At 40.9% G+C, this 26,114-nt stretch overlaps 1 long non-coding RNA gene across 4 annotated transcripts in view; it reads right to left on the reverse strand.

Annotated features, from left to right (window-relative positions):
- Positions 1–1,663: 1,663 nt before the first annotated feature.
- LOC113026100 (uncharacterized) overlaps positions 1,664–26,114 on the reverse strand; it is a 43,450-nt gene continuing 18,999 nt past the window's right edge. The window contains exons 3-7 of one of the 4 annotated variants that reach the window (XR_003272872.1): positions 6,524–7,099; positions 4,172–4,347; positions 3,932–4,101; positions 2,376–2,436; positions 1,664–2,022 (exon numbers count right to left, since the gene is read on the reverse strand). This is a non-coding gene — a long non-coding RNA (uncharacterized LOC113026100). Of the gene's footprint in view, positions 2,437–3,491; positions 3,853–3,931; positions 4,102–4,171; positions 4,348–6,523; positions 7,100–26,114 lie in introns of those variants that run through there. The other 3 variants (XR_003272873.1, XR_003272871.1, XR_003272870.1) reach the window with 3 other exon arrangements.

Raw genomic sequence — 26,114 nt, forward strand, 5'->3', positions numbered from 1 at the left:
ATTGTAGATGAAAAATAATCATAGGGAAAAGGTTTTGTGTTGATCAGCCAAGAACAACTACAATCTCATTTTCTGCTTAAAGGACTGTTCACAAAAACAGAGAGAGAGAGAGATGTGTGTTGATTACAGTTTTTCTCAGTCGCTTTGGTGCATTTCTCACAACAGAATTGAACTCTCCACCACTACTAAGGCACTTCTCAAAACAATTAGTGCAAACTGCAAAACATGGTGGATAACTTGCAAAAGTGAGTCACTCCATCAAAAAGAAAAGTCAGGTGTCCAAAATAAGTTGTCAATGCATCAACAACAAATCCCTTGAGCAAAACAGACAATACATTCATCAAAAGCAAGTACTGATACCAAACAAAGTGTCAGGGCTGTCACAATTACAAGTCATTAGACCAGCACCTTTGGTCACAAAATCACATGGTCTGAACATGTTCCCATTGTGACGGATGTCTTTGTAGGTGCTTCCCAATGACATGTCAAGTCCGGACCGCATGCATGGCATGTTGAAAACCATAAATTGTAAAGGACAATCAAGACACTCCATATGCACTCTTGATAATATTTAATTGAAACTGTTCACAGCATTGTGCAAACTGGGGAAATACAGTAAATCAAACATTTTACAGCAAACATAAACTCACTTAGACAGTAAACCTCACTCCAGTGGTTATGAAACAAAAAAACAAAACTGAAAAACAGACACTGCTGCATATCAATCATTGATATCTAGACGCTCCCGTCTGTCTGCCCACATATTTGCATCAACATCACAGCGAATGTCAGCTCTATCGATGCATCGGGGAAAGTATCTTCTGGAGTGTCAACTCCACTCTCTGCAGGACTCTGCTGTGATGTCATCACAAGCTGCATCCATAGCTGCTAGCAGGGTCATTTGGGTATGTGGATGCCTGTCATATACCTTCCACCTCCAGGAAGAGAAAAACTCCTCAATTGGATTTAGGAATGGAGTGTAAGGAGGAAGAAACTCCATAAGTATCCTGTCGTGTGCTGCAAACCACTGCCCGACTACAGCAGAGTGATGGAAGCTAACATTATCCCAAACCACTACATACATTGTCCGATTGTCACCAGGATCATCCCTTTCATTTTGTGGGATTAGGTCCCTATAAAGAGCGTCCAGAAAAGCCAACCGGTGTTGTGTATTGTATGCACCAATACGAGGAATATGGGTGTGAACGCCATTTTCTGAGATTGCTGCACACATTGTAATATTTCCTCCTCGTTGGCCTGGGACATCAATGGTGGCTATTTCTCCAATGTGATTTCGTTCACGCCTTTTGCAAGATTGAATCCCGCTTCGTCAAGATATACAAACGTGTGCAGGGGTTTCATGGAAACTCCTTAAAAATAGGGTTTTCAAAATGGGTGTACAAAGTGTTTGACAAGATGTTCAACAATTTTGAGTGCACTGACACAAGCAATGAAATGAAGACTATTAGTTGTGAGGACAATGACTATTCAGCCGGTACAAGTATAAGTAATTGTGACATTCATGATAAAAGAAAGGAGATAGTGATGAATAGCAAGTCAAAAGTGACCATTCTTTAGATATTTGTACTTACTCAACTGCTTCATGTCCAAAGGCATTTGCCTTTGGACGCAATGAACTTATTTACAGCACCATGTGTCTCTCAAACTCACAAGCGAGCTCTCACTCCTCCCTGAAGACAAGGAATGCAGCTCCAAAGAGCAATAATATGGCAGATAAAGACACAGCAGCAAAGTCCTGAGCAAAGAGTCCCAGCAAGCAGCAGCAGTGTCGACAAACAACATCAGAGAAGAAAAGCAAACCCATCATCCTGCCTGATTGGATGAATGGCACTGTGTTTACAACAAACTGCAAATTCACTGTGCATGGGAAAAGAATGTTTGAGGAGAACTGAGGAGACTGTTGGAGTTTGACATTTGCCACCTTTGGAGAAAATGGTGTAACACTTCCAGCTCTTCAAAAATCACAGACGCTCAGGAAGGTTGGCTTTTCACAGTTTATTCCTGCAGAAGACATAAAACACACTCAACAGGTGTCTTCTGATGGTACCAGCAATTGTAGCTCCCTCACAGTGCAAACGCGCGCTGTCTTAACAGACTTACAATTAACTTTTTAACAAAGAAAAGGTGGAAAATAATAATTTCTCTCATTTTACACTCTGTCATACTGAGCTTGTATACAAAAGAAATCTTATGACTAATAAAATACATTTCACAATCGTATAAAACAGAATAACAGGATAACATAAGTATCACCAACTAAACATTTCCCTCTAGTGGTCAAATTAACAATAGCGCATTACATCTTCACTTGCTTGTGCTTTACAGACAAAATGGCTGTTAACAAGCTCACGTACCTGCAGAAGACATAAAACACACTCAACAGGTGTCTTCTGATGGTACCAGCAATTGTAGCTCCTACAATGTAAAACAACATCACAAAAAGCACAGAAAAACGGTAAATCCAAACACATTTCCTGCTATGCGCAGCAACCACTAGGGGGCTGACAAAGACTTACTGCCAAAGAGCATAAATACGGCAGAAACACTATTTAACAGCAACCCGCCTTTGTTTCAGTTACACAGAAACTTTCTAACATCAATATGAACCTATATACATCGACATGTACAACTTATGTAACAACATTCACACCAGAAACCATAAAAATGCCAGAGCCTTTCATTACAGGACTTACCCTCACAGTGCAAACGCGCGCTGTGAGGAGCGGAAGCCTTAGCAGCTTCTAAACGTTAGAGTGAGATCCGGTTTCTGGGTTTTCAAAATAAAATACAATTAAAAAAATGATAAAATTCACACTTAAAATGATAATTAAGAACAGGTAAGTGCATGTTTTTCATATGTATTTTTAACTCCGTTACAATGGCAAGAAGAGACAGTGAAACACAGGACGAAGCTGAAGGAGAACTGCCTGCTATTGGACTGTTGAAGTGGGAGAGGACAACAGTGAAAGTGAGAATGCTGGTGTTTAAAGTGGGAAATCAAAATTTGGTCAAAACTGACTGCTTAAGTGGGAAATTGTGAAGGAGTCTGAAACACTGCAAAAAGAAACATACAAAATCACACACACAAGCAGAACATGCATTAACCCTACTAACACTTCCAAACACAAGAGAGCTCATGAAGATTAGACAACATCTTAAGCATGTGAATCTGTTTACCATCTTGTCCAAGTCACTTAGTGTGATGAGAAGTGATGCAAAGATCAGTGGACTCATAGCACATCAGTTACAAAATGATTAAATAATAGCAGAGAAATGTGTAGGAAAGGCAGCTTTAAGAACATGCTCTGCTGGATATGCAGCTCCACAGACATGCATTAAACCTGCCTAATAACACAAACACACATGCAATGAAAATTAGCTTGTTATCTCTCATCAGTGTTAAAATAGTGTAAATTTAGCAGACACTTGTTATCAAATGCTGAATTTATCCAATGCAAAAAATTGACTCTCTAGGTTGCAGGACAACAGTTTAACTTTCGTGGGAAAAAGATTCTGGTTTGACCAACCAGTGATCAGACAATAAATTTAGTTGTTAATATAGTAAATTGGGAGATGCTGTCACGGCCCTGCGGCACGAGGGAACAAAGATGGACACAGGTGCAGAAACCAACCCGGAAGCGAGACGGTAGGGAACAAAAAATGATTTATTTCCGCCCACAGGTAAACAAAAGCAAAAGCAAAGCGACGCCACCACACTCGTGGCGCGTAAGATTAGCTAAGGAAATGAGGGCGACCTAGACACCTCTAGGAGACTGCTGAACAGCAGAGGCAGCGGGGAGGTAGAAACAGGACTAGGCAGGGGCCGGGGCACTGGAATTAGAGGAGATCACGGTCAGTGGGATCCAGCAGACAATCAACGATCCTCCACAGTTGAATTGAGTTGTCTTACTTGGTTTCAGGTGGAGGGGACAGGTGGAGCGGAAGCCCGGAAGCGGTCGAGGCGTGGGGAGGCAGGCAAGTGAGTGGTGGGCCGGCAGACCACGTCGTGTTAGCAGCAGGCGGCCCAGGTCCAGGAAGGCGGGAGTGAGAGAAACGAGATCTCCACACCAGGTGCTACTTCTGAGGACAAGAAACACAAGTAAGTCATCACATGACGTTGGACAGGGTTATGATGCTCCACTCGACTGACATGGGGATAGCAGATACTCAGGCGATGAATGGTTGAGAGCGCAGGTCTGATCTACTGCTGGCATGATTGCTCACAGGTGGTCAGCCAGGGAGGAGCAACCGAACTCCGCCCAAAGGAGGAGGGGCCGCTGTCGGAGACCTGCAGGTGCCCACCCAGGCCATGACAGATGCTTCCTGCTTGATTGATGCAGCACAAGTATGAGAGAAATTCTATTTTTGTGATAAGATTTTGAACATGCATTTCTGTTGTCCTTTCATCTTAGTGGGTTAATAGCTGATTCAAATTAGTTGATCATTTTTAGATTAATGAAAGGTGACTGAATTCTAGCACGAGTGAATGGGATGTGTTGGAGTTTGTTAGAGTGGAGACTCTAAAACACCAAGTTTCCTGTTTTGATGTGCGAGTGAATCCTGCACCCAGATACACAACTCTGAATACATATGAACAAACGTCTTTTGTGAAATGGCTGATGACATGTCACATGTTTTATGATGACGGGAAAAAAGAAAAACTGGATAAAATAGATCTGTGGCCTAAATGAGTGAAAAGCACAGACCTGGGGATTAAACTCATATCTAATAACATATTAGGGTCATGTTGTGTGTTGTGTGGCTGATGGTTGGTTTGGAGTAAATCTAGCTGATGATTTTTCTTTTGTTGTGAAGTTGAGCCTGCCAATTAGTATGATAGTATGATAAATCATGCTAATGGTATGATTTACCCTCCTGAGATGAGGAGCTTGTGTAACGTAACAAGGCCTTTTTATTTTGATACTTTCACAGTGCACTGAAAGTTTTGTTCGATTATCTCTGTTTAAGCAGATCTGCATGTCGGGAATTAAAAGTGCTACACGTCGTCGAGAAAATTGTTACAAGTGAGTTTCTCCACATTAAAATGGGCTCAGGAGAAAGCCACTTATTTGGGACAATTAGAAAATAAGAGTCCCTGCCTAAAAAGGATTCAGCGAGGTAATCCGATCTAAAGTTCTTCTTTTTCTTTTTGAAATGACGTCATTTTGCTGAGGGTGGAGATCAAATGCGACGATAGTTTCCACTATCAGCAAAGAAAGAAAGAATGAATGAATGAATGAATGGAAATAAAAACAAACTGACTGACTGGTAAAAGCTGACAAGACTTGACCACGACTCAAGGTTAACCTCCACCTAGACAGGACAAAAGGGTAGATGAATTTATGTGCTTCTTTTTACAGGAGCAGAAAGCTAACAGCAACATCTGAGGTTGCATGAGCTTTGGCCATACCGATTTAACTTTTAAATGCCACTTTCTGTGTTTGTGAATCTACCAGGGGTGTGTTATTCATGGGCTTGTGTTGCTCACAGAGATTACTGTGAGAAAGAGTGTATACACCCGCGCAGTGCTAACATTTACATTTCTTTTTACAGCACACTGCAAAAACAGCTATACTTGAAACAAGCCAAATATTCTTAAATCTGACAAAATTTTCTTGTTTTGAGCAAAAAAATCTGCCAATGGGGTAAGCAGAAGTTGCTTAACTAGAATTCTTAAAACTAGCAAATTAATTTAACTGCCATATGCCTTTTAACTAGACAAAATTGTCTAAAATGTATGCTTATTTGAAGAAAATGTGACTTATTACAAGTAAAAGATACTTTGATATTTAGAAAATCTGTACCTAAAATGAGTATTATGCTTTCTTGAACAAGCTGTTTTCAATAATTATTTGCTTACTTTAAGATTCGACACCTTAATTTAGATTTTTCACATAAAAAAAACACCTTACCATAGGACAAATTTTCTTAAAACTGAATTGTTTCTTTCTTGATTGAGCTAACTATAAGAATTATGTTTTGACTCTGAGAACAATAATCAGCAAAAATTCCCGAGAATAAGACACCATCTCTTCAAAAAGCTACTAAAAATAAGGGAATTCATCTTAAATTAAGACAGCAAAAGCACTCTTAGATTTTGCGCTTTTATTGACACAGCAATGGGTCAGTAACTCACTGAGGTCTGTTCCAGGAGAATCATGCCTAAAATTATACATTTCAGCAGGGTACTGTGTAACATGGCCAATATAAGAAGTGCATATTCCAGATACTCTTAACATGAATAATAACAGTATAACACACTCATGGCTGGTATCAAAAATAAATTTTGCTGAAGCTTAAAACAATCACTATTTCAAATCCTATATTACATAACATTTTAGAAGAACAAGTTTAACGACCACACAAACAAACATGTGTTTTACATTTGAACAACTTTTCTAGAGAAAAAAAAACAACCTCACTGACCAACACTGAGTCTGATAAACAAGGCAGATGGAGTCTGTCATCTGAGAGACTCACTCAATGAATGACTTCCACTCACCAAGCGCCTTCTTATAAGAGGGGGTTGAATCTCGGTCATGGATGGAGTCTTTGAGTATTTCAGTTTGCAAGACAGACAGCAGCGTGGAAATGCACTTTGGATATGTGGGGTGGAGGGCATAGTAATATGCCATCAGATAGAGCAGTCCCTCATTAAGATCCTTCCGGTCAAAAGTGCTCACCGGTGTGGTTCCAACAGCTATCATGCAGTTGCCTTCAGAGACAAGCAGAAGTGGACAAGCCAGGGGTCGCTGACGCAGGTAGCCCTTCAGGGTCTTCTGAAGTCTACATGACAGAAAAAAAAGAGGATTAGAACAAGACCGTAAGAAACACAATTTTTGAGTTGCATTACAGTATAAAATAGATCAACTTTTTTTGTAGGTTTTTATTAACATCAACATGTTATGGGGATCTGAACTTTAAGAATATTTGACTGACTCCACAGTAAAATATATAAAATGAAAACATGAGTAACTGCAAAATTCAACAATATATACACATAGAATATTGCAGCCTTACCTTTAGGACATGGAAAAAAGCCTCACTACAGATGTCCAGCTTCTTAGGTGGTACTGTGCTGGAAGGGAAAAGCACGGGAAGGGCTCTGAACACAGCTGCTGCATGTTAATCATGTGATTTGATCATGTGATTTACAGCAGGACACAACTTAATGATGTTTTTCTACTACAGGATTTCTGGGTTTATGTGTGAAGAAACTGTGTTTACAGGTTATGAGTTGGTGATGCTGTTACACTGTGTTTTTGGGAAAATGTGAAGGTTACTTTGATGATGTGAATAACATTCTTTCCACAGCTATGGATGACTAACTTTATGGTCTTTTTATGGCACCTCTGGAACCTGTCGACCTGTGCCTGGTCACCAGGATGATCTATATGTGTTGCTAATGTTTGTTTTTCTGAGAATGCATGTAGAGGATTCAGCAGAGACGGACAAGTAACATGAGAAAAACAAATACGAGATGCAGTGTTTATGGAATAGTTTCATATGGGAGTCATTAGCGGGCCACTATTGAGCTCCTAGTGATACATGAGTGGAGTGACTTTGCTTAAGAGAAGTCACCGATTACATTAATGTTGACTGAGTACATGGGATGATCCATGTCTGAGGCAAATTATGGTAATAATTGTAGTTTACTGATTTGAGAAAACCTGCACATGATACTTGTCTTGCTGATGTTGAATACTTATTACCCTTATGATACAATTGTTTATAAGCGTGAAGTTTGATTTCACTTCCAGATCTTGTTTTCCAGGCCATGGTGGTGTGTATGCAGGCTCCTGGCAGAGCCGGGTGTTAAGCAAACTTAATATGCAAAACCGATTGACATCTTTTATTGCAGGATTATAGGTCCAGGGTGGTGCTGCTCCAGAGGAGGAGACGCCCTGATGTTGCCTGGGACGTGATCTAGCTAACTTTTTCTTTAAGACAGGAATCTGATTTTGATGAGTTGACTCATGGGAGTGTCCATGCGTCAAGAGGAGGGGTCCAGGATTAACATGAAACAATGAATTAATTAACATTAAACTAAGCTGATTTTTGCAGCGATTTGTGTGATTAACAGTTCATTTATGGGTATCAAACCTATGCAAGTGGTGCATCCATGTTGAGATGAGGCTTTGATGGCCTATAAGTGAAATTCACTGAACTAAAGAATGTGGTTTGATGATTGTTGACATGCTCTCCAAATAGAAGTTTTTCCTCCTAGCAAGGAAATACAGGTGCAGCAGTAATCTCCTGAGAAATCTTCAGAGGCCCAGTGAGAAACAAGAACCATTCCAGGCATAGCTGACAGCCCAGGCAGTGGTTGAGGTCAAAGGTCGGGCTGGTTGGGGCCCATCATGAGATCAGACTTTGGAGCCACAGCAAGGACCATGAAACTGCGTTGGAATGAGAGCTGTGCCAAGGGGGATTTCCAGAGGCCAACAGAGGAGATTGTGGACAACAGACGGGCACCTGACGGATGAGGGGAGCGTGCCAAGCTCCATCGACAGCGCAGAGGGAGTCTAAGGATGACATCATGATTCTGTGAAAGCACGGGAACCAGAAGCTATGGTGGTGATGACAGCAGTTTCCTATGAACATCACCTAATGCTGTGTCACTATACTGTGCATATGATGGCACACTGAAGACTGCTGGGATCATAACAGCAGTAAGATAACTGGACCCAGCACCCTTTCCACAGAGGGGTTTTTCTGCAGAGGATGGACAGTAGAAGAGCCATAAGTATATCCACGACAGAACAAAGGCAAAATCGGCAAATACAGACTATTATGTCTGTTCCCATATGCCCAGCACATCAACACACCCCACACTATATGTGTTCCTGGACCAACTCCCAGGGAAGAACTACTCCATGATACTAGCAGAGAAAGGGGGACTTTGCATCCTCTTCAACAACACCTGCTGCACTTACATAAAGACGATGTACATTCATCAAACATGACTGACGCCCTGAATGCTTTGAGACAAATCCAGCAGGCCCAAAATCAGGACTATGTAAGTGATACAAGTGACTGGTTTTGTTGGCTCTACACTGGCTCCTGGTTACAGGTGCTAAAAGGACGACTCATCGGAGTTGGGATATTTTTACTTTTAATTTGTGTCTTTGTAACGTGTATACTGTCATGTCTAAAACTCATGATTAACCGCATAATATTTTACACTGTTGGTGCATATACAGCCGTGACAAATGATGATGATGACCCCGACCTGTTGGAACATGAAGACTTTGTGTGATTAATGACGATGTGACAGAAAATGTACAACAAGATGTTACATACTGATATCTCACTTAAAGTTATACTGACAACAGGAGGGAATGTCAATGGAAAATTGTACTTAGTAGTCAGTATAATGTTTTAATGATATAAGTTTGCATATGGTAGAATACTGCATGTAATCATTTGTGTTTAGAAGTATATAGTTGGTGGCATATTGAAAGAATGTCTCATCCTAGGAGGTCTGTAACATTCCAGGGTGTTCTGGCGTTCACCCGCACATCCTAGGAGTATGGGAGAGGTCGTACCTTGTCTTATTGTTTTACGCTATATAAATACAGGCCATTTACCATTTTACCATTTACGGTAGGATTAACGTAGCTATGTCAGTTTTAGTCTAAGTGCTTTTTTACATATAGATGAACTGTTGGATTTTCCAGACCAGCAGGTTAAGGGAAGTCGTTTATGGGGTCACACTCTGACACACACACACACATTCCAATGTAAGGAACAAGCACCCACTGAAGTGTATAAATAAAAGACCAGGGCAGTCCTCAGCAGAGATGGGCAGTAACGCGTTACTTGTAACGTTACTTGTAACGTGTTACTGTAATCTGATTACTTTTTTCGAGTAACGAGTAAAGTAAGGGATTACTATTGCAAAAACGGTAATTAGATTACCGTTACTTTCCCGTAGGAACGCTGCATTACTGCGTTACTAAAACCGTGATTTTTTGCGAGAATGTCTCATGACAGTGACGTAAGCGAGTGCGACGTTCGTGGCAACAGCTGTGTGCAGATCAACAATGGATCACGTATCGATTGTGGGAGAGAGTATGAGCGTGCAGCGTTTAAAGCGTGGAAGTACTGACCTTACTTTGAGTTTGATTCCATAAAAAGTGACAAAAACATTAGCGTCATCGTGCGTGGGAAGAAAACTTATTTTTACAGCGAAAAACCCCTAAACTTCCAAGCAAGCACCAAGTGTGCTATGACGTAATGGGAAACTCACAGAGAAACTCGCGGATTCTTCAACTGACCGCGGCACACCTGCACCAGGGTAAACCTCCGCCTACCGTAGTCCTGCTTTACAGGTGAAAATAGAGCAACAGGACCGCTAGTCTTTGACTTTATTTATGTTCTGCTGTGTTTTACTTGCATCTATTTGAAAGACTGAGTGTAAACACAAAAAATATTTTATTTTATGTGCTGGAATGTGTAGAAAATAGGTTTAAATGTTAAACTAATTTCTTCCAGTCAGAGGATGTTGCATATAATTAAATTTTTGCTTGATGCATGAAGTTAAAAGATTAAAACTAATAAAACAAGTTTTAAAAAGAGACTTTTCCATTTGATTACATTTTGTATGATGGATTATGTAGAAAAAGTAGAATTGGGCTGAAAGATCTATCGCTTTATCACCTCTTCAGGTTGTAAATCGTGTTTTTAAAAAGTAACTAAGTAACTAAGTAATTAATTACTTTTGAAAAGAAGTAATCAGTAAAGTAACGGGATTACTTTTTTGGGGAAGTAATCAGTAATTAGTTACTGATTACTTTTTTGGGGAAGTAATCAGTAATTAGTTACTGATTACTTTTTTCAAGTAACTTGACCAACACTGGTCCTCAGTGCTTAGTCTCTGAGCCTCACTCTTGGTGTGTGAGCTCAGGAGGCTGCCCTTGCTAGCAAGAAAATCTGTGTGTTTCTGTTCTCTGATTCTCTACTGAAGAAGAGTTTTAGAATATATCTCTTAACATAAGTCAAGTGATAAATGCTAAGTAAACTAGGAAATCATAGAGACACTAGGAATATAACAAATGCTGGATAAACGAAGAAATCACAAAGAACACTTGAAATGTAAGAAATGCTAGAAAACATAGGAAAACGTGAAAAATACTTTAAAAAAAACATAAAACACAAGCTTTACTAGAAACACAAGGAGCATTACTAGAAGCACAAGAAATGGTGAGGGTAAAAAAACAACTAGGAAAGGAACATTGGAAATATGAGAAATGCAATAAAAACTCAAGAAGCAATCAGGAAATTTCAGAAAAACAAGGAAAATTGGAAACTGGAAAGGAAAACACAAAGAGCATAACAAACACAAGAAATTCTGGAAGAACTAGAAATTCTAGGAAAATACAAGAAATGTGAAAAATGACAGGAGTGATTGGATAGCAGAACACAGGTGATATGGACTAGGAAAGGGAAGGTAATCAAAAAACACAGAAAGAAACACAAAAAGAGCAATTCTTTGTATTGACAGGAATTTAAACACAAAACCAGGACAATTAAAGTTTCTCTTGGTATTTCATACGTATAACCCAGGTTATCCCAGAATGACCATGTTCCAAAGTCTCAGAATCTGTGGATTATTACTCTCAGTAATCAGTAATTCAGTGGCATTTAAAGTCAGATTATTGTGGAGGAAAGTCTAGGCTAGTCACCGCTCTTTGGCCTTCAGGAAATTTTTGCAGAGTGTTTGTGTCATCCTGCATCAGGGTAGTCAGTTAACCTGTAGCCCTGGGTCTCTTCACCACAGAGATATGTTTAATGTGGCACCCACCTCTTCATTTGGCCATAAAAACCATAATCAGGCTGACCAACAGCGCACTGCTTCGAATGTGGCACTTTATTTCTATCGCAGAGACTTCAGCATGAGGAGGACGCTATTCCCCTGCTGTTTCAGACTCAGAGCAGCAGGACTGTCTGGTGTCTAAACAGCAGAATGGCAGAGGTGGTATGCCAGAGACATTAACACGAATGCACTCAAATAGATGTTTCAAAGAGGAGCTAAACCGTCAGCGTTTGCTTAAAGCACATACAATAAAATCTGTGCTTTCATATGCAAGAAAGGACTAAAAAGACAGATAGTGATGAACCACAAATAACTGCAAAATTATCTTTTCACTCCGTGATCCCCCTCAGCTGTATACTTTGTGTCTCCATCCACCTCATCATATTAATTTATCAAGTCCACTCAAATACAATCATATTGGCAACACCTCTGTAATTCACATATGAACATATGCTGGTGAATAAGACGTTTTTGAGGAACTCCTATCTTTCTTTCCAAGAGAAGAATAGATGACTACATTAACTGTGCATTCATTTGGGGTTGTAATTCCTAACTGGGAAAACTGCTACCACTCCATTGCTTTAAAGAAGTGTGAAATAAATTCCCACGTCTTATTTGCTGTGCCCAAGTCATTTCTACTGAATCAATTCAGGTCAGTGGCTTCAGGGCAAAAGTAGCATACAAATCCAGGGAACATTTAAAGCAAGGGTGGGCAATTCATTTTCCCATGGGGGCCACAAGAGAAACTGGGACTGCTGTGGAGAGTCACATCAATAAGATGAACTCATTTATGCTGATTATTATTATATAATTTGATATATTTTTATAAGCCCATTGGTGTGGCCTACCATAGCAGTCCTAACAGTTTGTATATTGCCCACTTCAGATTTGGAGGATAGTACTGGGGTTGGTACTTGGATACTAGTGCTAGTATTGTTAAACATCTGAAGAAAAAGAATGAAAATTCAGTCTTGCTTGTAGTTTGTGGTTAATCATAAGGGAATTGACAGTAAAAATGTTGATAATAATACAGGTCCAAACTTTTTGTATGAGTACAACATGAAAGAGCAAAGAGTAATATCTACCTTATCCACATGTAGAATCTTGCTTCCACTTGACAACTGCACCTTATTTGGTCCATAAACCGGAGAAGTGCTACTTTGGGGTGGTGTTTAAGTTGTCTATTGTTTCCCTTTTATTGGTTTTGGCTTTAACCACTTTCTTCAAAGTTGTGATTCACTGAACGTGAATCACACGTGAATGATCGTGCCTGCTTTGATTTAGATATTGATATTGCTGCAAGTCACTGGACTTCACTAACATTTTCATTGTCACCACATCTCCTAGTCTTCCTATGTGTTCATCCCTTTAACTTCATACCATTAAAATAATAATAATTTTTTTAATGTCATTTGTCCTGATGGTGATGCTAAAATACCGAAATCACAAGTATTAATGCACAACGGCAGCTGCAGGATGGGAAACAAAGTTAGAACAGCACTAGTTGTGAGATGCTCTGAAAAACCTATTCCCATTTCACTGTCTGACCCTTTAATGTACCCCCTGATGTTTAAACAGGTCCACAGGAGAAACTCAAACAGTCCGATTAAGTCTTTTACTACTTACAGTACTTTGGGAGCTCCTTGTAAATGTGTTTGTTCTCCAAACCCCTGGCAGATTTTCAACAAGCCCAGTAACACCATTCACTTTACTGTTTTTAATTGGTACTATTTACGAACAATTGCAAACAGGAAAGATTCATATGATAACTATTGAAGTAATGATCTTTTCAATGTTTCAGCCAAAAAGGAGAGCAGAAAGGTGCAGAAGACATCTATTTTAGCATCAAATCTTGCCACTACCGGGTCATTAGGGACACTTCTGTGACCTCCTTGGTATTGGTTTAAAGAGATTTTGGTCACAGAGAACAGCAGAATTTGATGCCCTGGAATGAGAACATGTTGCTCTATCACAAAATTTATTTTTGTGGTGAAAACAAAAATGAAAGATTACTCGAGCAATGAATAAAATTCAGGGCTCTAAAATATGCTAATCAGCAAAATGATCTCCATGGAACTCATGAGTCTTTGGCTTCCCTCTCACAATTAGTTCCACCAACAATTCTTATATGAATATACTGCATATTTCTGTATGCTTTTGATAAGTGGATATTATATAGGCAGATAACACAGATAACAATTACTTGCGTGGGTTTGTTATGTATCCAGTTTTGTGAGCGGAGCACAGCATCAAGGATACAAGTCAGAGAAAATGGTTCATGAAGGTTTTGTCAAAGAGCAAGAAGGAAGGGTCGGGGGGGAGGCCTGTAATGCTGCTGGACTTGTTTGACAAGTTCGATGGTCAAACAAGTCCAGCAGCATTTCCACTTGTTAGGAAACTGATCAATTCGAAGGCCACAGACTCATTACCTCGCCCACGTAATACTGAGACTGTCTCTGACATTTACTGTATGGACTCTGCAGCAAAATTACCTTCACAACCTGTAATCAGACAGTGGGCCAAACACACCAATTTTGTCAGAAGAAAAGGAAACCGTGTAATTTCTTTTTCTATTTTCACAATCACAGAACAATTTTGTATGGTTTTCTCTGAATGTGGGTCACAGAGCTGTCACATTTAGTTTCTTTGGATGATGATAATGGTGATGATTGCAAGGATGACATTAAATGTACAATATTTCATGATTTGAATATGAATTTTCAGAACATAAGACAATAGAAATGTTAACTAAATATTAAAAGATTCTTTAAGATCATATGGTTTAAGGTAGGTCTAAAGCATATCCTGCTTTATCTCCATTTGGGCATCAATAAATATTTATCCTGATTTTAATTTACCCTGTAAACCTTCCACTACAATAAAAAATAAATACTAATAATAGTAGTAGTAGTAATAATAATAAATAATAACAACAACAACAACAACAATAATAATGAACAAATAAATAAATAAATAAATAAAGACTAGACTAACTAAAACTAACAACTGATACCATAAACTCCATCCATCCATCCGCTTATCCTTTTCAGGATCGCGGGGGGTACTGGAGCCTATCCCAGCTGTTATGGGGCGAGAGGCGGGGTACAGCCAGTTGCAGGGCTATTGCACAGAGACAGACAACCATTTGCACTCACTCCTGCATTCACACCAAGTGGCAATTTGGATTAATCAATTAACCTATCCCCACAAACTGCATGTCTTTGGACGGTGGGAGGAAGCCGGAGTACCCGGAGGGAACCCATGCAAACATGGGGAGAACATCCAAACTCCACACAGAAAGACCCCGGCCTGATAATGAAATTGAACTCAGGACCTTCTTGCTGTGCAGCAACAGTGCTAACCACCGTGCTGCCTGTGGGATGTGCCAGGATATAAAATCCTGTGGGATTTAAAATATATTTCAATATGAAATCCCCCATGATTTTATGTTTATGGATCTTCAGCCAATCCATCTACTGTTCACTGGAGCCTCATCAGACATGCTCTCAGTGGAAGGGTGGCTGTGAAGAAGCCATTCTTAAGGCAAGGGAATGGAGAAAAGGCTGAGGTACAGCATTACACAAGACCTGTACTGGAAATCTGTGGCAGCAGGTCTGATGGAGTGATCAATCCAGTCTGTACGGAGAAGGGCAGTTGAGAGGTCCAGCACTGTGTGCCTTCAAAATCAAATCAAATCAAATCACTTTTATTGTCACATCACATGTGCCGGCACACTGGCACAGCACATGCGAGTGAAATTCTTGTGTGCGAGCCCCACAAGCAACAGAGATGTGCAAACACAACAACACAAACGAGCAAAATACAAGAATGGCCAACCTGAAACTAATAAATATATGTACAATTTAAAATAGTGTATGCATTTCTGGATGTGTATACTAAATATTTTCCTACGTGTGTGTGTGTGTGTGTGTGTGTGTGTGTGTGTGTGTGTGTGTGTGTGTGTGTGTGTGTGTGGATACACATTTTTACAAATTAAATAGTAAAAAAAGAAAAAAATAAATAATAATAATAATAATAATAATAATAATAATAATAATAAAATATATAAAATATACAGAGTTGAATATGTGCAAAACAAGTGGCATTTATATACAGTGTGGAGTGCATAATGTCAGCCATCTATAAAACAGGGTGGAGACTCTATTGTGGTTTAGGGGTGCATTTCAGCCAGTGGTGTTGCAGATCTTCTCAAACTGACATAATTACAAATGAAGAAAAGTACAGATGCAGATCCACCATGGAATTCCATCTGGAAAATGTCTGACTGGCAAGGGCTTCCTTTGTAAGTTTGACAATGATCCCAAAAACACTGCCAATGCAGTAAAAGCATGCCTGCATACACACAATGGAACACTATAATTTGTATTGTATTTATTTAAATTTTTACTTTTTAATTATTTTATTTGCATTTTTTAATCACTCTCTTATATTTAAATGTTCATTTGCTATTTCATCTAGGGTTTGAGAGTAACGAAATTTCTATTCTCTGTATGTCCTGTACATGTGGCAGAATTGACAAATAAAGTTGACTTTGACTTGATCATTCATTGGTTATCCTCCCCAGACCTCAACATTACTGAAGCAGTGTGGGATCATCTTAACAGACAAAAGAACAAAAGGCAGCCAACATCCAAAGAAGAGCTTTGAATGTCCTTCAAGAAGCCCAGAGAACTATTCTGAAGGCTGTATTGAATAATAAGAAAAGGTTGTTAGACCAAATACATACTAAAGCTTGAAAACTCTGAAAACCCTGTAATGGCTTATGCAAACATGAATGGAAATTTGCTGCACCCATTTCCAATTTTTCTACCAAAATATAAAGACACAAAGGGTGACTCAAGACTTTTGCACAGCCCTGTATATTTGTGAAGATGCATAAAATCTGAGCAGCAGCAGAGACATGAGCCTGAGGCTCTGGTTTATAGCTGAGCGGTCATCTTGTAGCTCAGCTGACATAGCATTTGTTAAATGATGGTTGCCTTGGAGTGACAGGTCAAATGGCCTCATTGGCCCAGTCTGGAATGAGGAGGAGGATGATGAAGGGGTGGGGGAGGTGGAATGTCGGAGGGAAGAGGGCAGTAGGAATCAGACCCTGTGGTTCATCAGCATCTGTCAAATCATCCACTCATCAAATATTGAACAGCGTAAAAGATGTGAAGCACTGACACCAGAGTGGGGGAAGGCTGACAAGCCATTTGCAGTATTTAATGCCAGTTTCTGTTCTTCCATATTCATCATGAGGGATTCTTTCGGGTGCGAGAAATCCACTCCACATAAAATATGTGACCATGGAATTGAGCTTGTGTGGAGCTCATGCTCCAAACACTGACTGAACTAGTTAAAGCAACCATGTTCAGCTACTGCAGTGTTACTACAAATATAGACAGACATGTACACTAAACGCAGTGCGTCTTTGGCTTTCTCCCAGGGTGTCATATGAGAAGACTATTTTAGAACCTTCCAGCCAGAAGGAAAAAAAATGATTATAAAAATGAACAAACATTAATTTAAACAAAAGCCAATAGAAATGTTGTGAGGGAAGAAGCACTAAGAGACAAATGTTACACGTCGGATGAGACAAATGACATCAAACCTTCCACTACCGAATCAAATACACTCACCTGACACATTATTAGGTTGTGACAACCCACTGCACCCTGCCTTCCTTTTGGCTCATGTGTATTTGCAGGCATTGGAGAGGCGGAGTTCCCGTTTACAATCAGTGACACTGGCAACACCAGTGTGCCAGGACTCTATATAAAAAGCCTTTAGGGCATAGTTTTGGTTGGCTCTGAGACACCAGGTTGGACTTTGGCTGCGTTAGGTTTGGTTTTTGCTTTTGACACCATTACATGCATCATCTTCCACTCATCCATTCTTTTACACACTACTCGTGGTACTGATTAAACACACCACTGTTTGTTTTTGACAGTAGGGTTTGTTTTCTGTTTTATTTGTTTAAAAGAATAAAGCAGCTTGGAATACATTCCTAACCATGTCCGTTTTTTTTTTTTTTTTTCTGTCATGACCATACGGCCCGGTTCGTGACATAGGTACACATTGCTAGTACTGGGTCGGCCATTTTTTCTTCATGAGTGTCTTAATTCCTTACATCACAGATTCAACAAGGAGCAGGAAACATTCCTCAGAGGTTTGGTCTATATTGATGCTAAAATATACTGACACAGTTGGTTCAGATCCAAACCACATCACAAAGGTGCTCTATTGGCCCTATAGTCTGGTGACTGCTGAGGCCATTTCAGTAGAGTGAACTGTTCGAGAAACTAGTTTGAGATCATCTGTGCTTTGTGACATGATGTGTTATCTTGTTGGAAGCAGCCACCAGAAGATGGGAATACTGTGAATGTAAAGGGATGGACATGATGAGCACCCAGGTATGGTCTGGTGACTGCTGTAGTCTCCTTTGAGATTCGATGTTTTGTGCATTCAGAGATGCTCTTCTACATACTTTGGCTGGAACAGCTTGAAGCAGTCTGCATGCACTCCTTTTACCTCTTACACATCATCAAGATGGCGCTGGAGTGACGGCAGCCTTTCCAAGTAGCTCTGCAACACTGCACCTTTTTTGTTAACTTTAACTTTTTTAGACTAGGCTTTTCAAACTTTTTTTCACCTTCCTCTACTTATACCTCTTAGATATAGCGATACAAGATGGATAATGCACTTTTCAAAACTTCTAGAACCAGCTCCTTCATCTATTCGAGAGCGGAGCTGCTGGCACTAAGAACAAAGGGACAGACCGGCATGCGACACAACATCCCGGCCGAGCTAAAGAGGAGCTACAGAGGCTGCAAAGCTGGAGCGAGGAGAGCGGATCACCGGAGGCGATTCAAACCATCAATCCCGACAGTGATCATGGGCAACATCTCCCAGTGTCACAGTGGATCAGGTCAGGAGGCAACTGATGAAGCTTCGCCCCAGAAAGGCAGCAGGCCCAGACAAGGTGTGTCCTAGGATGCTAAAGGCGTGTGCTGCTGAACTTGGGGAGCCGCTACAACGAGTCTTCAACCTCAGTCTGCGACTGGGGAGAGTGCCCGCCCTATGGAAGACATCCTGCATCGTCCCGGTCCCCAAAAAGAACCGGCCCAATGAGCTGAATGACTTCCGACCGGTGGCACTGACGTCACATCTTATGAAGACTCTAGAGCGGCTCTTCCTCAACTTCCTCCGACCACAGGTACAACATGCCCAGGACCCACTACAGTTTGCATACAAGGCGGGTGTCGGAGTGGAGGATGCCATCCTGTACCTCCTACACAGAGCCCACTCACACCTGGATGGGGGAAAAGGCACGGTCAGGATACTGTTTCTTGACTTTTCCAGTGCCTTTAATACCATCCGGCCCTGTATGCTTCAGGAAAAACTGAACAGGATGGAGGTGGACCCCTGCCTGGTGGCTTGGATCTCCGACTACCTCACCGACAGACCACAGTACATCAGGCTGAAGGACATCACGTCTGACACTGTGGTCAGCAGCACAGGAGCACCACAGGGAACTGTGCTGTCCCCTCTTCTCTTCACCCTGTACACCTCTGACTTCTGCTACAACTCTGAATTATGCCATATTCAGAAGTTTGCAGATGACACGGCCATCATGGGGTGTATCTGGGATGATCAGGAAGAGGAGTACAGAAGTCTGGTGAGGAACTTTGTCGCATGGAGTCACACAAACCACCTGCAACTCAACACCTCAAAGACTAAGGAACTGGTTGTGGACTTCGGGAGGTCCAGAGAAGGTCCACTGCCGGTTCAGATAGAGGGGGAGGAGGTGGAGGTGGTCAACAAGTACAAGTACCTCGGGCTGTGGGTGGACAATAAACTGGACTGGTCATGCAACACAGAGCACCTGTATAAAAAAGCCCAAAGCCGACTGTACTTCCTCAGGAGGCTGAGGTCTTTTAACATCTGCAGGAAGCTCCTGAGGATGTTTTACCAGTCGGTGGTTGCTGGAGTACTTTTCTATGCTGTGGTGTGCTGGGGGAGCAGCACAGCAAAGAGGGACTCATCCAGGCTGGAGAAACTGATCAGGAAGGCTAGCTCTGTGGTCGGCATGAAGCTGGACACTCTGGTGACAGTGGCAGAGAAAAGGACATTAAAGAAACTGCTGGACATTATGAACAATGCTGGGCATCCTCTGCACACGGCCATTAACAACCAGAAGAGTCTGTTCAGTGACAGGTTGCTTCTCCCCAAGACAAGAACTAACAGACTTAAAAACTCCTTTGTCCCACACGCCATCAAACTGTTTAACTCCTCTCTGGAGGGGAGAGGGAGGGGAAACAGGAGGACAAAGGAGGGGGGAACAACTAAGCTGTAGTGCCTCTTCACCTCACTGTGCAATACCTTTTGTGCAATACTTTTGTTAATAGTCAATGGTGCAATAGACCTCAATACTTGAAATGTGCAATTCACTTGTATTTTTATTTTTTATTCCTATTTATTCTATTTATCCCCTTTGTATATTTTATTTATATTTGTCTCTGTATTTATATATATGTGTGTGTGTGTGTGTGTGTGTGTGTGTGTGTGTGTGTGTGTGTGTGTGTGTGTGTGTGTGTGTGTGTGTGTATATATATATATATATATATATATATATAACAATTCTGTAACTGTAACTTCGGTCGTTGCTGTGCTTTTTGGAAGTCGAATTTCCCAGAGGAACCCACCCGAGGGATTAATAAAGTTCTGTCTTATCTTATCTTATCTTATCTTATCTTATCTTACCTGCATCATCAGGAAAGCATTTTTGCCCTGAGAACATTCCCCGTAAAGCCTAGAGATGTTAGTTTGTGCAGATAAACAGTTTCTGAAATACTCAGACCAGCATGTGTGGCATCAACAACTACACCACATTTAGAACCACTTAAATAAATTGTCTTCCCAATACTGGTGCATGGTTTGGACTTCAGTAGGTGATCTTGACCATGTCTGCATGCCTCAGTGCACTGGATTGCTGTCATGTGATTGATATTGATAGATATTTTCATTAACAAGTTGAACAAGTGTACCTACCTACAGTAATCAAGTAATAGTGTGTCTGTACTGGAGGACAAACAAGGAATATATAATAAGGCTTGGGGACATTTTTGGAATTTCATAGAGGATGTAGGGCTAATGGAACGTCAGTGTCATGGTCCTGGGCCATGTGGGCCCAGTATTCTTAGTTTCTTGTATTTTTGTATTTCGTTCCTTATTTAGGCCATGTTTCCTAAGTTGTCCTGTTGTGGTGTTCCTTATTTGACTTCCCCTTGTGACTTTTATCCCCTGTGTGCCCCTCTATGTATCTGTGAGCCCTCATCTCCCCTCCTTGTTTCATTCCATGTTTCCCCAGCCCACTATGCCCGTGCTCTCTCTCTCCTTCTGTTTGCACCTGTGTACTTCCTGTTTTACTTTGACAGTCTCCCGTCAGTGTTGTTTACTCCTGCCATGTCTTGTTATGTTTATCTGTGTCAGCTGTGTTCCCATGTGTGGCCACTTCCCCTGATCATTCCTCTTGTGTATTTAGTCTCTGTGTTTCATGTAGTCTGTGTCGCGTCGTCTGTGTTACCACCCCCTGTGTTCCATATCTCTAGCCATAGCTTTTTCTTAGTTTATGTCCAGTTTAGGTTTTCTGTTTGAACTATTACCCTTATACTGCCCTCGCTCTGGTTTGTTCTGTTATCAGCCATAATAAAAGGCTCGCTTTTGTTTAATCCACTCCTGTATCTTCGCTTGTGTTCGCGTCTGGGTCCAACACACACATTCCCACACGGTCTATCTCCACGGACCGTGACAGTCAGTCAGCTTCAGGTAACTGGAAGCTTTAATTAACATAGTTCACAGCGTGTTACTTTACAGCAGCTATGTCCACATTTCAGACAGTGATGTTTCTTGTCTCACTTTTGGTACTGATGATAAATTCTTCCATTCTCAGCAACAATTACCTACAGACAGAGGTCTTCATAGCCCTAAAATGACATTTAGTCCAACATTTTCAGAGGCAGTGAATCACCCCTATCAGTATTTACCTGAAATGACTCTGATGCCCATGGTTATGACATATTATCCGTCCATGTAGATTAGGTTTTACTGGGCTCTTTTTGTTTCTGTCGTTCTTTTAAACCTGGAGAGTTTTCTGTCTCGTCTCCAGGCTGTTGGAGTGAATGAGGCCCAGAGAGGCTCTATCAATTAGCAGCTTGTGTTCAGCACTCTGCAGCAATCCTGCTATGACAGGAGTGATCAATCTAGAGTCCACACATACCGTCCCGCACAACAGAAACAGCCAGCAGTCAGTGAAAAGCAGACATTGCTGGTGGGGACTTTAGATTTTCTGGTTTTGTACTTAAAGTGCTTGCACAAAAAAGTTCTTGAAAAACTCTGACTCGTCTAACCAAGGGACCTGTTTTCTTTTTTTTTCTTTTTTTTTTTTAAAGGAAACATACCGAGCCACCAGTGATTGGGCTACAGCACCTTACTGGTCGAACTGCTAACTGTTTTAGAGCTGCTGTGTATTTCTGTGAGTACCTTTATCAAACAAAGGTTGTTGCTCTAAAAGAAAAACAACAATAAAAAAAATAGCTTCCCTTATTTTTTATCTGACAAAAACAATTGTGACAAAGCTCAAAACAGACAGAGGAACAAAACAGCAACACATCTACTCAGACTGCCAGAGTTGTATTAACTCTGAAAATCCAGTGAAAGGTTGAGCTTATTTTCTCCAAAGCTCAGGTGGAACGTGACAGAGTGAACATGCAGATTGAAAGCTGTGTTCACAGACACAGCATCTTACTCCATGTTTGCGCTTCCCCTACCCTCCTGTATCACTTAGTCTCATTATCTTATTTTTTGCGATTTAGAATCTTGTATCCGCAGGGAGAGGTTTTTGTACTGGATGTGACTGTGACCTCATTTTCAGAGGCTACTCTAACGTTTAATGGTCATGAAATATAGCAAGCCTTTCTCCCCTACCAAAAGTTAAACAGATGAGAGCTTTTTGAAAACTGCAGAGAAAATGCTGTGCAACAAGGAGGATTTTGAACTGAGGTGCTTAAGAACTGAAGTGCCATGGTTTTCAAGATCTGGAGAGGTCATGGTGTGTGTTTTTTGTCTTCACCTCTCCCACCAGGGCCGAACTGGACCTTGATTCCCCACCACTGAACCCGCCCTGAACACACACCTGTGGCTCATTCACACTGATCCTGGCAGACTACTTAAGATGGCAAGAGAGGCTGCTTCCTCGCTGGATTGTCACACTACCTAGCGCCTTCTAGATTCCCTGCTGTCTGGATTTCTGTGGATGTGTGTGAGTGAGCGTGAGCATTTTGGAGTGGACATTCTAAGTGAGTTGTGGATTAAGTTGAAGAGGAACATGTGTACCCCCGCCTTGGACCTTCCCTTCGGACCCCAATCTAGCGGCCCATGTCACCCCCTACTTGGGGCCCGCATAATGACATGAACAAATATTTTTAAAAATTATTCAAAAAATTATTTAATATGAAGGCAATAGCAGAGTGTTACAGGTATCGCCCTAAAGAATGTAGCCTCATGGGCAGTGTAGTCCGTGCTGCAGGGAGAATGAACTGCCATACCCGTTATGTGTCTGTGAGCGAGGGAGGGAGAAAAAGAATCGAAAAGTATGAGTTGTCACCGAGCAGAAATGGGAGACGGAAGCAGGTAAATATATTAATAACCACTGCAGCCAAAAAGAGTGCCTGATGAGCCCAGTTGTAAGTAAGCTATTAAGACTCGACTGTACACTGTGTTTGTGTTTAACAAAGTAAAACTAGTTTTCGGCTACGAGCCTGACACGGAGTCCAACGTATTAGCCAGAGGTCCCTTTACTACGGTTCGGAGCCGCGGACGTGTTTTATATATGTGCGGAATAGTTTTCTATACGAGATCACTGCAAAAAGTGCAGCCTTACCTAATGTCCACCTACTGTTACTCATTTTATATTAAGATTCAAAAATCTATTTACAACATTCATGTAGTTGTAAAAAGCATGATAATATTAAGTAGCCCAAAGTATTCAGAATATTACACTCATTGAGTAACGCAACAGAATACGTTACAAAATACATTTTGGGTCATGTAGTCTGTAATCTGTAGTGGAATACATTTTAAAAGTAACCTTCCAAACACTGCTTAAGGATATAAAGAAGTACATTTAATGAGTGACTTTTTTTAACAGTGAAAGGAGATGCATATATGATACTATAAACACAATTTTACCAGTAGAGGAAGTATTCGTTAATGGTATGAAAAATATGCTGGAAATTTCCATTTTATCATTGATGGAAGTCTGTGAACTTTCATTAAAAAAATCTTTTAAAAAAGGATAATGTACTGGCAGAAAAATACCATTACAGTGTGTTTTTTTTTTTTTAAATCCAAAGGAGAGTATAACCAAGGTCTTAGGGTTATTGGAACTTCAGCCTCACATTATTCTGCTCTGGCGTATTGCTGTTACTCTAGCCTACGGGGATGTACATGGAAGAGGACAAACATACACCACAAAACACAAGTTACAAAAACCATTTTGATTATAGCAGTCCGGACTCAAATGTGCTTTCAAAGGTGCTATTCCATTTTCCTCGGAGAAAAAGATCTTATAATGAAGCAACAGTTGTTGTCTTTTAAAAACTCACCCCAGATCTAGCAAAACAGGTCTTTGTTATTAACAAAAAAACAAACATCACAGCAGCCAGTCCTGAATTTTAGTAGGTGTCCTGTACACATGAGAAGAAAGTCTTTTGTTTCATAGTAGCAAAAATGGAGACATAAAAATACTGCATTTAATTTGGAGCACGACAAAGGCTTTAACTGACAGTTCAGGACACCTTGACTTTTCCACACAGCGTGAATAAAGAAGAGACTTTGAAAGCCTTCATTTCTATTACTCTCGTCTTTGTCATTTTTTAAAAATCACACTTCTCCTGTTTGTTAAAGAGCACATAAATGAGACCCTCAACCGATGAGACGTTTTGAGAGTCCTGATGAAAACATCAGAAAATTACCTGCAAAACTCATTTCAAGGCCACTTGTGCCATGATTACAGAGCGTGGACTGAAGAGACAGGGGAAAAAGGTGAGGGCTGAAGCTCTAAAGCAAAATGGATTGATACAGTGTGATGAGTGAGGAATTAAGAGCAGCTGTTTAACAAAGTGTTGCTTTCGTCTCGCTCTGCGGGTCTTTCAGATAGCAGATGTGATGTTCAAAGGAAAGCCAAAGGTGAAATCAATGCAAAATTTGAGTTTTTTTTTCTTGAAGAAAGGAAGAAATTGGTTGGGGGAAAAAAGATTTTTTTTAAAGAAAATTTTTAAGATAAACTTTAGAGTTTAGAGTTTATAAATCTTAATCTCTTGGGGCTGATTACAAATCAACTTACAGGTATAAGTTGTAAGGGAAGTAGAGATGCATGGGAACACAGCTGAACAGAATCATAACTAATGAGACAGGGGACACAAAACTGAACACCACATCCACGAGAGAGGACACTATCAAAATTAAACAGGAAGACACACACACAGAAACTCAGACTAGGACATGTGAACCTGAGACTAGGACATATGAACCTGAGACGAGGACTGGGACAGACTGAGGAGACAATGGGACTGTGAGGAATGGACCCGACACACGGCTTTATTCAACCCTCAGCAGCCTTTTCTGTTGTTTTGGTACGCAGTACACAGGGAACAGGCATTCCTTAGCTGCTGGCAAAAACCTCCTTCTCCTCCGACTCTCTCGTCACTAAATGCGCGGAGAAGGAAAAAAGGATCATTAGCCTGAGCACATGCACCTCCCTTCCGGCACACCTCTGAGCCTCCCTGAGAGCTCACTGTGCCACCCTTCCCCTGCAGCAGGCCAGAGACCACACTGGGGACAAAGCACAGAGAGAAGAACAAGGGAACACGAAGGGGGGATACAGGGACAAGACTACAAATGTCTTTACAGAGACAGAACACAAGCTGTGTCTCAATTCAGGGGCTGCATCCTTCAGAGGACCTGGTCTACGTGGGCCGGGTCCTCAGAAGGCCGGAAGGGCGAGGCTGTGAAATGGGACGGTCTAGCCTTTAAATTTGCATCACCGCTGGCTCAGCTGAGTTTAATAAAGTCAGACGTCCGCTCCTTGCTATCTAAAATATAACATGACATTGGAGTAAATTCTCTGTCATCTCACACTTCTGTTTAATCGGTTTTCTGTTTGACGTTTATTTAGCTGTGTGAAAACTATAACTTTAATCTCAGACAAACC

The sequence above is a fragment of the Astatotilapia calliptera genome, chromosome 7, assembly GCF_900246225.1.
Source record: "Astatotilapia calliptera chromosome 7, fAstCal1.2, whole genome shotgun sequence".
Lineage (NCBI taxonomy): Eukaryota > Metazoa > Chordata > Actinopteri > Cichliformes > Cichlidae > Astatotilapia > Astatotilapia calliptera.